Below are 14,080 nucleotides of genomic sequence, written 5' to 3'. Positions count from 1 at the left end.
AAGGACATGAATAAACTAATTAAAGAAGTACAGGGACCGGATATGTAAATCAAGGGACCAAACTTGGACAAAGTATCCCAAGTTTACTATTCCTTTCTTCCACAACTTTAATATATATATAATAATGTGACTGGATATTTAGAGGGCGCCCGAAGAAAGAGTCAACAAACTCATATGCTTGTCGTTCACAAAATTAATAGGTTCCACATAGAACCCATTTTACAAACGAAATCAAAATGAAAGAAATTGAGGGGGAGAAAGCAAATTACGAAAAAAAGGAAAATATTAATTTCTTTATATTAAAACTTTTAGCGACAAAAATTATGAGATTGTAAAGACAGGATATTTTGCCATAATGTAGGAAAGGAAAACTAGAAAGTACAATGTTTTTAAGAGAAAATCAGCAAAGTTCAAACGCGGCGCGTGGAGTGTAGCATCCCAAAAATCCAACCATATTTTTTTAAATAGGAGTAAAGGTTTTTACCAAAAGTTTCATTTATATTTGTTATTAATTCATGAAATCATCTTTTCATGTCACATTAACATATTCATAGAAAAAATGCGGAAGCTAGTCTAGTTTTGAAAACAGGAAGATAAAAGATAACTTAGATAGATACCTCAATCATGTAAACTCATTGCCCTTCGAACTTGAAGGATCTGCAACTAAAAACATAAAGTAGTGATTGTACGCCTAGTGCTTAGTTTGTAATCATAACACTCACCCATTATACAGATCATATGCAATACACACAATAACACATAAACTTCAAGTAATATGATACAAACACATTTATTTAGTTGACTGATTCTTATTTCCATTATGCATGCATTTAGATAGAGTCCACGTTTTCATCATTTCCCAGTCAAGAGTAGTTGTTTTAGTCCATGTCTTCCATTTCCTGCATGTTCCCATTTCCAGCTTAATTTTAGGACCTAGTTGCATATTTAAGTTGCTTGTAATCTATTGTTTTGGGTTACGAATGAAATCATAAAAATTGTTCCAAAGTTGCTCTCCTTTTCCTGTTATGTTCTTAGGAGATTAGTCATCTCGAAATAGACTTTATCAATTGGTGCTTTCATCATTCGTTCTCATGACTCCCAAGTCAGAACACAGCGACTCCACCTCCGACAACCCTAAGGTCACCAACGCCGACAACCCAATCGCCGCCCTTCACGCCTACATGCTCCATATCGCTCAAATTACCACTGATACCAACGCCAAACTCGACAAATTGATCCAAATCCTGACCGACCAACATGTTAATCAGCCTCCACCGCCGCCGCCACCACCCCCCCCCCCCTCGCCGCCACCCCCACCACACGTCCCGAATCAGACCCTCCGACCACCGAAAATTCTCCTGCCGACTTTTGACGGTTCCAACCCACTTGATTGGATTTCCAAGCCGAGAATTACTTCACATACTACACCATTCCACCGCCTCAACGCCTTTCCTTAGTTATCTTCTACTTTACCGGTGATGCTTTAAGCTGGTACAAACATCTTGCCAGCAACAACCTTCTTGGCACTTGGCCTGAGTTCACCCGCGCACTTGAACTGCGTTTTGGCCCATCTACATATGAAAATCACCAAGCTACCTTGTTTAAGCTTCAACAGACCACCACCGTCTCCGCCTACCAAAGCAAGTTTGAAAGAGTCAGTAACCGGGTCATCAGTCTCTCTTCTGTATCCTTGCGTAACTGCTTTTATCTCCGGTTTACGTCCCGACATTCAATCGGAGATTGCCATCCATAACCCGCAAACACTTCATGCCACTTATGGTCTCGCCAAATTAATTGAAGACAAGCTCCATGATAACCTTCTTCCTGCTACTGGTACATCGGACCCACCGCCACCGACTCTACCCTTGCTGACTGCCTCTCCTTCCACTTCTCCACCACTTCCGATCAATAAACTAAGTCCCACCGAAATGCAACAACGAATGGCTGAAGGCCTATGTTACAATTGTCCCGCTAAGTATCAACCCGACCACCAGTGCAACCCGCCCAAGTTCCTCCTTCTTCAATCAGACAACGATCCACCATGGTCGTACCTGCAGCAAAATGACTTTAGCCTTGAGGACAAGGCCATTTTTTAGGGGCGGAATATTGATACAAACACATTTATTTAGTTGACTGATTCTTATTTTCATTATGCATGCATTTAGATAGAGTCCACGTTTTCATCATTTCCCAGTCAAGAGTAGTTGTTTTAGTCTATGTCTTCCATTTCCTGCATGTTCCCATTTCCAGCTTAATTTTAGGACCTAGTTGCATATTTAAGTTGCTTGTAATCTATTGTTTTGGGTTACGAATGAAATCAAAAAAATTGTTCCAAAGTTGCTCTCCTTTTCCTGTTATGTTCTTAGGAGATTACTCATCTTGAAATAGACTTTATCATAATACGTCACATATTACTTATATTCTACCACATAACATATGTTAACATATTTCTAACCATTGTGTCTAAAACTTCCTTTCGAGAGTCTATTCTCTAGAATATAGATAATCCGATCACACTTCCCTCTGAGAGGCTGTTCGTGATTGAATATTGTCTTGGTACAACTAGAACTGCCTTCCAAGAGGCTACTCTCTAGTTGTAACACCAACACTTTTCGTTAAACATTTCACGGATAGACCCTCATTTACGTTATCAAACTAATGTAAATTGTATTATAAAATAAATAAATAAATGAGAAGTTGTCTTACGTGTTATGTGTTTACAAAGTGTTCTTTGTATGTAATACTGTATTTATGTTATACGGATAAATATTATAACGATATAATATTTGTATAAAAATACGGTTGAAAAAGAGACGAAAAACTAAAAATATCAATTTAAAATAAAAACGTAATTAGGATAAATGACCTAAATGAAATTCGAAGTACTCGTCAATAGGAACGCGTCAATATAAACAATGCCTAGATCTGACTTCGTATGAGGAGGTTATGATTTTTCAAAGTTTCGAGTGCGACACAACAGTGTGCGACACATAAATCAAAATAAATTTTGGTTGATTATTAGCCAAAACAATCTAAATTAAAGCTATAGTACTCTTCAATATGAAATCAACGATATAAATAACGTCGAAAATGGAGCTCGTATGAAGAAGTTATGAGTTTCGCAGCATCATTTGTAGTATAAGCCATTTCGAACTATAAACTGAAAAATAAAGTGAAAACTAGTCGACAAAGTCTAAATGAAAGTTGTAGTACCCATCGATAGCAACGCGTGGATATAAAAACCATCGAAAAAGGAGTTCGAGTGAAAGTTACGATTTTTAGAAAAATATTAAATATAGACCAATATGGGGCCGGCACGTGGCACCACAAGAATGCGACACGTATCGCCATCTTACTCCACCCTTCCTCCCCACTACAAGCCCTAGGATTATGATATGTGGCAGGTCGCGGCGCGCCCCCTGAAAAATACTATAAATAGACGCGTTTGCTAGCTTCTTTGGTTGTCATTTCTCTTTTAATCTTTCCCAAACTCTCTCGAACCCTCAATGCCCAGTTCTAGTACTTCTTAGGTGTTAGTAGAGAAGCTCTGGAGTGTTAGAGATCCTGAAGAAATAGAGTCTTCGGTTTTGAAGTTCTGGCCACATCATTCCTGGTTTTTCACTAAACAATCTGTAAGTTGAGTTATGCTTACCGTGCTTTGATTATAGTTTATATTTACGTTTATAAACATTATTATGAACTTATAAATAAGATTTATTAGTAATATTAGTCGTTATACTGATCGGTCTACTTACGGAAATGATGTCTAGGCAAAATCAGTGTGGTGTTTATAGTGGATTTTCCAAACAATATATATTTATATGTCAAACGGATCCTACCTCCGATACGATCTTACCTGGTTTTTTATTATAGGCTATAAGTCAATATTTCATTTTGGGATTATTGATAAATTTAAGAAACTATAACTATAATCATGAATAATATAAAGATGATTGAGCGTAATAATATTTAAATCTAGGTTCTTTTAAAAGAAAATGCTAAAATATTATTTGGAGCGCAGACTTAACCAAAAGTCTTTCACATTTAACCAAGTGAGTGTGTAATTATAATAAAGAGTAAATTACACGGATCGTATCTCGTGTAAATTCCCAAAGGCACGTTCAGTCCATATTTTCAAAATTTAATTCGGATCATCCATTATATCGTAAAAAGTTGCACGCTTCATCCCTCATTAATTTAAATTAATATGTTTCATCCTCTGTGAGACATGACAATAATTCCCTTTTAAATTTCTTTTTCATTTAATTAAAATTTTTCTGATTATTTTTATTGGGCCGCATGTGTAGAAGACTTTTCTGTTTACATTCAAATACGTTAAAACAAAAAGGAAAGAGGGATTGGGCCTACAATTCGATTTTAATGACAAAAAAAAGAGGTGGGCTGCCATTATTTTATTTTGGGCTCCCATGACAAACGGGTTGCTAGCTTGGGCTCCTTTCAAACTTGCTTTTCTATTTTTTGTGGACTACCTGAATAACTTATATGGGCCACCTTTACAAGATCAGCTATTCAACGATCAAGTGTTGCATGCTTAGCTCAAAAAAAATATTTTCAGAAATGTGTTGCGGTCTGCACACTCGGTCTTTCCAAAAAAAAAGTCATAGCTCGTGCGCTCCAATCCAGTCAAGCTAAATCTGATTCTATAAGATGTTGTCCGACCATCTCAATGTTTTCAAGAAAAAAAGGGGGAGGGAGAAGAGTAGTGTACTATTGCTACTCGTGAAGCGTTCGTGACGAGCAATATGAATCGATTTATTATTTCAAGAAAAAAATACTAACTATTTGATCGAGTTGTCTTTTCAGATAGTCGCTTCAGCGCCACGCCACTCAGAGTGCGCCAACAACAAACTCGCGGAGTAAAACTCGGTCTGTAAAGCATTTACAGGGGACTTGCAAAGTGTGAACCGCTGACCAGTCACTCAAAGTTCCCATTCAGCGGGCATAGAAATATAACTCCCCACCCGGTGTTGGCTGCGGGTCTCTTCCCCCTCACCGAGGTGCGCGTGCAACGCTCAGAGCGTCTATTTCTATTAACAACTTTCAGCTGTGACTGGAACGCGGGAATCATGGACCAAGTACGTTGTATCTATTTACAAACTTTGGAGCTCGACAACGGTCTTAGAGACTGTATAGCGAGGTTACGCTTCTTAGCTACCCCGGCGACATTTTATCGACATCAGTGTTGCGTAACACTCTTTAGCAGCCTTGGTCCGCATGATCGCAGCAACAGTTACGTTGCATCGCACCGATCGGCTCGCACTCCTCTCAAGAAAGGAGTATCAAGTGAGCTCAAGTTGCATAAGCAATGTTCGGCTCGTCGCACAACCCTACAGCTCTCATGGGCGAGGTTTGGTCGTTCTCTCTATTATTTTGGTGCTTTATCTAGTCTGATCCGATTGTCAGCAACCCAATCGCATCAGACTAGAGTGACTTGACGGCGCACGGTTTATATGACTAAGTCCAGTCCGATGTCATTGGCCGCGTACCAATAACATCAGACTGGGGGGGACTTGATGATATATGGTCTGTTAGCATGACCTAGACTGCTCTAGAGCGCCAGCCTGGCCTGGCGCTCTCCTGCCAGCCCTGTCTGGCGCTTCCTTGCCATCCTTGCCTGGCACTCCCTTGCCAGCCGTGCTGGGGACTCTCCTGCTGGCCCGGCCCGATGCTCCCTCGCCTGGCGCTCCCCTGCCAGCCTTTCCTGGTGCGCGTCCGCCATCCCCGCCCGGCTCCTCCGGGCGGCCTTGCCCAGCTCCTTGCTAGCTGGGCCTGAATTGGGCTGGCCCAAGGCCTGACCTAATTCCCCTTGACCTAGTTGTCCTCTATAAATAGAATAGTGCCTCCTCCATGAAGGGGGACCTTTCCCTTGGACTCTTCCCTTTGGTTCATCCACCACCATAGACCTTCCCCATGGCTCAGCCGCCACATTATATTTCGGCCGGGTGGCTCAGCCGCCACCCGCCGCCGTCAGCCACCATACACCACCACCAGCACCAAGATGGTTCTCTCCAGCTATGGAGGACCATCTCATATCTACCAGCTGATCTAACTTGATCGTCGGAGTCCGCTCCCGGGGCACAGTCCCTGGGGCGGCTCTAACGGCCTTGTCTGTTGTGACCTCGCAGATCCGTCTCCGGCGTAGAAGCACATCCTCAGAGCAGGTGGTCGGAGCCGATGTCGCATCATTTATATATTAAAAGTTTTTAATTGAAATTTTGGGTCGATCTAACTCTTTTAAAACTTTAAACCTAATATTTATATTTCCATTGTTTAAGAACGGTACCCACCACCACCATCGAAAATCTATACAACCATCACCACCACCGGAAATTTGCACCACCACCACCGTCGGAAATCTGCAAAACACCGAAAATTGAAAAGTAGATTTAATAAAAAGATAGGGTCATCCCTATTATACGTGAAGAACATCTTTTTAGTTACCAATTGAATTAGGTAGTTCAATTTCCTTGAAATTCTCGTTCGCTAAATTAAACGCAGTAATCATTGATGAGTAATTGGGTCGTGTGCTTGTTAACGGGTGAAGGGGATTCGTAACCAAATCCATACCGATAAAAGGGGAAGTTTTGAGATCTTACGTGTGGTTGGATTCACCAGATAGAGTTTATCATCTTCGTTTTTGGCTAAAACGATCCCATTACAAGACCCCAAGATACCTTCCTACATGATAAAAGATGTCTGGAAAGTTATTTCATTTCCGGTTATAGGTATGTCTTCACTTTTGAGAAATGGAACAATTCCATTGATATCGACTGAGTAGAGGTATTTTGAACTAGAAACGAGAATCAATTGATTTCATCAAATCTGTGTAGAAATCTACTTCGCCGGATATGTGCAGAACTCATCGAAAAGGAGGCTGGCGATCGAAAAGAGAGCACAAGAGGGAGAATGAGCGTTGTAGTGTAGAGTGTTTGGTCTAGTTGTGGATCTTGATGGGGAGAAGATCGAAGGTGGTGCTTTCGCCGAAGTCATGGAGGCAGTGGGTGGCGTCATGGTTTTCATCGACATTATGGAAGTAGGTGGGCGACGTTTAGGGTTGTGGGTGGGTGTCGAGAGTGAAGGAAGACAAAGTAGAAGAAACTGGGGCAGGGGAATGGGGAGGGGTGGGTATATTTATTTATTAATTTAAAAATGATAAATAAACAAAAGAAAATTAAAAAAAGAAATTATTAAGAGCGAAACAGTCATTTTATGGTCGCAGGGACTGTCCAAGTGAAAAAATATTTATACAGGTACGGTGTCCGAGTTAAGTTTTAAAAATAGGGACTGAACATACTTTTTGACACATGAACGAGGGCCGATTCGTGTAATTTACTCTATAATAAAAGTATTTATCGCACAAAAGATTAATTATATATTAACTCTTTATTATTTGTATTTTTGTGGTGATCTTATATATTGAATTATAATAGTAACATATGATCAGAAAACTTTATTCGAAGTCAATTTCTTTTATTATAGTCTCATATAATTATAAATTAAGACTTATAAAATGATGTTTTAGTTCAAAGTAAGTTGAATAACCAAGTGAGTGCGTAGTAGTCCTCTTTTTAGATAGCCACAAATGGTGTGTCTGATTCGGACAACCGGTAGATATGTCTGACCAGAGTAAGATAGCAACACTTGATTATTCTAGATTGTCTTGTGAATTACGTTGTTAGTGTGGATTTATAACCCACATACGTATATAAAATTGGATATCATATTTATAAAATACTCTGAACATCAGTTGCCTTTAAATGACTTACACTGGCCAGGGACTCCCCTAGCTATGTAGTAAAAAAGTTATGCAAACGATTTATCAGATTGGGTGATTCTTCCAGATAATCGTTGAACTAGGATTTGTGAGAACTGGTTGGACCGAGTATGTCTGGGTAAAGTGTCTTAGAGATATTTACATTGGATTTATATATTTGCATTGTTTGGATGTTTATTTTTGTAGGATTATTAATATGATTTAATATCATTAAATTGTTATGGTCTTGAAAATTGTATGTATCTCACCAGGGTTTCCCAAACCTGGTCCACTCAATGTATATGTATCATAGGTAGAGTAAATAAGGCTGGTGGAAACTAAATAGGATGTCGAGTGAAATAAGATATGAGGGTATAATACTCATCAGGACCTTTAAGTATTTACATTGTAATCTATGTTGGATATTAATTATGACATCCTTGGTATATTAATATTATGAAACAATATTTGTTATCTCAAAATGTTTTATTAAACTGAGATTTTTCGCAACAAAAACAACTCATAATTTTTTAAAGTGTAAAGAGAAAGTTTTAATTGGTTCTGAAAAATGGTGGATGTCTCACTAGTTGCCTGATCCTCCCGACCACACTTCCTTCTGAGAGATTGTTCGTGGTCATACAGAACATAATCACATCGTCCATATAATAAGGAAGTTTGTGAGAACTCACCTAAACATCCGAGTGGATGAAATCCACAAAACCAAGCTAGTTACATCGAGTCTTCCTCAAATCACTACACAATACATAACCTTAATTTAACAATTAAGGTAAAAACTTTCATCTACACTTCCTTATCAAGTCTAGGTCCAAATAAAGCTAATCTATAGGTAAAAGACCATTTTACCCATGTAAGACCCAAACCTAACTCAATTGACTAAAAGTCAAACTTGATCAAAAAAATCACGTCATCGGACATGACATGAAAAACGGTCATGAATTTTCTATTACCTCTGTGCCGCGTCATGCACTTGGTCGTCGCGGTTCCCTTGGAAGTACACTAAGGTGTTTTTTTTGTTTGTAGGTCTTCTTAGTCTCTTCTGTTTGTAGTGCGCAGACCACACGTAAAAATGAGGCTTTGCAAACCATTTTTTTTAAGATTGCAGGCCTAAAAAGGTATGTGCATCCTTTTCTTAGCGCATATGTAAGTCCCCAATCTGCTTGTGTATCAATCAGATCCGTCTGATGGTGTGGAATCCCAATCAAACGAATGATGTCAGATCAAAATAGAAGAGAAGGAGAAGAAGAATATGATGAATCTTGTATGATTTGATTAGAATAAAGCTCCAGATACAAGATTCACACACACTAACACACACTAAAATCTCCTCTCTTCTCTCTAACTTTTTCTCTCTACAACACCTTGGATTTCACACACTTAAGCTCCTAATCCGTACACTCATATGCACTCCTCACCCTATATATATGAGACATGGGCCGTGAACAGGTTCACGACCGTAAACACAACCGTAAACTCATAAAACATTACAGAAAAATACAATTGCCTAGAAAAGCAAAGTATAAACCATAATTTTGACCCAACAATCTCCCCCTTGGTTTATAGCTTTCTTTTCTAATTGGCCCAACAAACTCCCCCTAAAAAGGTAGCTGGCTTTTCTTGTCAATCTTCATTTGGAGTTTGGCTTCAGCTTTAATCTTCAATATCTTCACGACTTCAAGATGAACATATGAATCTTCAATAAATGACTTCATCTCGAGCAGTTAGGCTTTTCTGCAGAATTTGACATTGAATGCACATTGGGTGAGGATGCTTCTTGTACTGATTCTTGAATAGCGCATTCAGCTTGAGAATCTTCAGAGAGAATAGAGAACGAAACTTCTGGATCACTTCAGGAGGTACAAGATAGCAGCAAATTGATTGAGGAGGCTTCAATGCAACTTGACACATAATCTTCAAGTCAGCTTCACCTTGCTTCAGGGGTTGAAGGATTGAATGTTGAAATAATAATCTTCATTTCTTGCTCCTTCGAATGAGAATTCTTCGATGCTCACGGATGAAGCCTTGGCTCAGAAATTTTCGATTTAGTCTCCATGAGTCTCATCTACATCTGAATTCACTTTTCAAGACAAAACAAAAAACTAAAAGGAAACTTAGCACACAATATTTTTGGATTTTTCATATTTTCTGGAAAAATAAAAACAGAAACAACACTATTTTTGGATTTTTAATTTTCTGATTTTGTTTGATTTTTGAAATTTCTGATTTTTGTTTGATTTTTGATATTTTTAATTCTCCCCCTAAATTTGAAAAAAAAAAAAGAAAAAAAAACTTAGCACACAATATTTTTGGATTTTTCATATTTTCTGGAAAAATAAAAACAGAAACAACACTATTTTTGGATTTTTAATTTTCTGATTTTGTTTGATTTTTGAATTTTCTGATTTTTTTTTATTTTTGATATTTTTAATTCTCCCCCTAAATTTGTGCATAGAGGAAAACTATGAACAAATTTAACAAAAACAAAAATATTTGGGATCAAAGTTGTCAAGCAATCCAATATCGTTTATCAGCACACGCCTGCATGTCTAGATCTGGTCAATCACCGGTATTGTGACCCACTTAAACACAAAGGAAGTTGACAATTTGGACATATTATAAGTGACAAGTCATTGTGATATATATTCCTAAATGGACATTTAGCTGACGACGACCAAGGATATTGTTGTCCACTTAAATTAAGCAGCACGATCTACAGACAACCTATTAAATGGTTCAATTTTAGATGTACTAGAACATGTTTCCCACTTCCCGATATACCCCGATAATCAAGAACTTCCAAAGAACCCCTTACTTTAGGTGAGTAGACAATCATTAAGAAGGAAGTCAGATTTAGAAATAGGTGCATATGTTGTGTCCCAGGTCGGATCTCTTTCAATCACGCAGAGGGGACAACATATGGCTAACTAGGATAGAAGGATTGAGAGGTAGAATGTTGCATATGCTGTGTTCCAGGTCGGATCATTTCAATCACGCAGAGGAGACAACATATGTCTAACAGATAGAAAGAATTTCATAGATAAGGAGGTGCGTAGAAATAGAGTTGCATATGTTGCAATCCAGGTCGGATCTCTTCCAATCACGAAGAGGAAGCAACATATGACTGACAGATAGAAAGCAAGAAAATAATTTCCTACAGACCTACTTTATCAGAACCCCCCAGTTGCCCTATCAATACCGGAATTAAGGACATGAGTCCATACATCAAGGAAATGTTGAACCACAGTTCTAGATAATTAACTTTTAGTGTATCTCGCAGGTTCCCATGTTTATCTTATTGCTCAATCTACCCGAGCGTCATATGGTCAGTCCAAATGAAACTATCTAAGTCTATATTGTCTACTCCTTTCATGGTCAATCAATGTCTAGTCCTTTTGAATCCTTTGTGCCTACCAGCACATTGAATACAGAGTCTAGACAATTCGTCTTTAGTGCATTACACGCATCATAAATTGCCCTTTAGCACTATACTTCATATCACTTCCCAAAACAACCTACTAACGAAAAACTATAAGAAAATAAAAGATTGTCTTCAAAACGAATCAGTTTAAGATAAACTCAGGAGTATATAGAAGAAAGCGCAAACCGTAAGTCACCGATTGAATTTGCGTCTAGAAGGTCTGAGAACAGCACGCATAATCTCAGAACAAATCCGAAAATTCTTCACATCGTTAAGCACAAAACCCATGTGTGATCCTCTCCTTTCTTCCCTTTCTCGCAAAGGACACATACTCTCAAACAATGTTCTGAGTGTTGTACAGTTGAGAGATGTCCCTTATCATGTGCCTGGAACAGCCACTATCAACAAACCGAAGTCTGATGATATGCCTCCATAGCTGTTCCGACACAGAGCGGGAACAGTTGGTCTTGGAACCTAGTCCATTTTCAAACTGGGTTAACCTTTGTCATCCGTGCAAGGAACTCTCTCCCATGACATATCCTGTTTATCACAAACAGAAGATGAAGAAATATTAGACGCATTAGATGATTTGGGAGATTGAACCTTTGGTACCCATTTGTAGTTGGGTTTAACCCATTTCTTTTTCGAGCGGATGGGTGCCTTGGTACTTGCTTTTGAGCTTGATGTCGGCCGTTGAGATGGCTTTGACCTAACCGGTCTTGGCTTCATTGGAGCGTCTCTTGGATTTGGTTTCTTGGCCGACTTTCCCTTCTTGTCCTTGTGATTTTGATTTTTCGCCTTTTACGCGTTCCAGTCGCCATTGTCTGAACGTGACCTTGAGGGGTTTCTTTTGAAAAATCTCCCTCTTGGCGCGTTTTGCCAAACTTGTGCATAGTAGGAACGTATGCGCGATTCGGACAATTTCTGGCAATGTGTCCAGGTGTTCCACAGTAAAAGCAAGTCTGCTTCATCACTGGGAAAGTGTTTCTTCCTGCCCCAGGTGGCGTGTCCATGCCTCGTTTCTTATTGTTCCCACAAGCACAGTTGCAGCAAGTCGGCTGTTTCACTTGATTTGGTGGCCTGTACTTCTCAACAGCAGGTTGATCAGAAGCAACTGAGTTCGAAGCAACAGATTCAGAGTTCAAGGAGACATTGGTTTGTTCAACAGTTTTCTCCTTGTTCTCATATTCTGTTACTTTACCTGCACAAGAAGTAGAAGCATTAGAATCGTTCAGCTCAATACTTTCTGGCGTATCTACGTCAGAATTATCAAAGATATCATCAAATATATCAAAAAAATTTAAGTCATCAGACTTTGATACAATTTCATTATCAGACACACTCTCTTCAGCTGCTTGCTTGCAATGACTTAGTGGTTGATCTGCAGAAGAATTAGAAACATTAGTACTTTCAACATTAATACTACCTCCTGACACAAATCTATATTTAAGATTTGGCTCTCTGTCCATTTCCTCTTTTGTCAAAGGCTTAAACTGATAATTATGATTATGAGGAGACACTTTGTCATATCCTAAACCCTTTTGCTGATTCTCTTTGAATTTCAAATTAGTTTCTATCATGGATGCAACTACTTCACTTGACACATCAAATTTTCTAAAAGTAAAATCTGCATTTTCAAATTTGTTTTTCAATGTGTCAAGCTCAGTAGTTACCCCATCAAGTTGTTCAGTCACATATCTATAATGCGCACTCTTAGTGTTATACTTTTCCTGAAGTTTTCTAAAGTCTTTGGTTTTTGCTTCTAATTCAGCCTTCAAGGGTTTCTGTCCTTTTCTAAGTTGATACCCTTCATATCTCAAGTCCTCGTTCTCTCTACGTAATAATTCTATATGCTCAAGAAGATTTTTAACATTATCAATGCATGTTTGAGAACAAGAAATTTCATTGACTTTGGTGTTTGAAGAACTCATTGTTTTTTTTTAAATATGGCATTTGACTAAAAACTCAAAAGTCAACCTTAAAAGCCAAATTTAAAAAGTCAAACTTAAAAAGTCAAACTGAAAAGCTCAATTTGAAATTTTGAATGTTAAACGAGAAAGTCAAAGTTTAAAGTCAAAGGTCAAACTTGAAAGTCAAAGACAAAATTTAAGGAAAAAATCAATTTAGAAATTTAAAAAATAAAAGCTAAATTTTTTTTGGAAGAAAATAGAATTTAAAAATAAAAGAAATTTGAATTTTGGGCTAAAAGTGACAAATTTGCGAAAATGAAGAAGTGCAGATATGATATTTGAATTAAGAAGCGAAAGGATTTATCATCTAGCAAACTAGATGAGTTGGTTAAGGCGTGTGGCTGATGAATCAAGGGACCCGGGTTTGATCCCCGACACCCTCAATTTCGCTTCCCTTTTTTTTAATAAGACGCGTGCAGGAAGAGCTTGAAGTTGCTGAGCCGAATTCCTTAGCCGTCCACCGAGCCGCAATCCACCAAGCCGTCCAAGCTGAGCTGCACACGTTCCGAGCCGTAAACCGCCGAGCCGCAAACGTCCGAGCCGCAACCGCCGCCGTAAACTCCGGCGACCGTAAACTCCGGCTGTAAACTCCGACGACCGTAAACACTGCTTCAGATCGCGAAAAAAAGGACGTTTTTCACCATATTTGCTCCAAAACTCGATCAAAAACTCGTTTTTATGAAAAACATGAAGAACAAACCCCCCCTAATTTTCAGAGATCTATCCAAAAATGCAGAAATCTTCTAAAAATAAAATCAAATAAGCTCCAGATCTGACAAAATTGACTGATACAATCCAAGCTCTGATACCACTTGTAAGTCCCCAATCTGCTTGTGTATCAATCAGATCCGTTTGATGGTGCGGAATCCCAATCAAACGGATGATTCCAGATCAAAATAG

Source organism: Lactuca virosa, chromosome 3, assembly GCF_052849685.1.
Source record: "Lactuca virosa cultivar CGN04683 chromosome 3, Lactuca_virosa_CGN04683_v6, whole genome shotgun sequence".
Lineage (NCBI taxonomy): Eukaryota > Viridiplantae > Streptophyta > Magnoliopsida > Asterales > Asteraceae > Lactuca > Lactuca virosa.
This window is presented reverse-complemented; position numbering follows the sequence as displayed.